Raw genomic sequence first — 316 nt, forward strand, 5'->3', positions numbered from 1 at the left:
GACTATGGGTGCATAGTTTATAATTCAGCAGCAGATACAAACCTACAGAAGTTGAATAATATATCAGGCGTTAAGAATATGTACAAGTGCTCAAAACATCTTCAACAGCAGCATTGCAGGTTGAAATGGGAGAAATGCCTCTGAAATTTAAAGAGAACAGCTATCTTTGAACTATTGGTCAAATTTACAAGGACAAAGAAATAATCACCTTACATTAGAGGTGCTTAAAAATGGTTGGGAAAAGGAAAAAAAATAAAGAGCTTTGGATGAATAATAAATTCCAAAATTAAATAAATCAAATTAGATAAACTAGAGG

Source organism: Austrofundulus limnaeus, unplaced genomic scaffold (assembly GCF_001266775.1).
Source record: "Austrofundulus limnaeus strain Quisiro unplaced genomic scaffold, Austrofundulus_limnaeus-1.0 Scaffold2466, whole genome shotgun sequence".
In the NCBI taxonomy this organism is placed as follows: domain Eukaryota; kingdom Metazoa; phylum Chordata; class Actinopteri; order Cyprinodontiformes; family Rivulidae; genus Austrofundulus; species Austrofundulus limnaeus.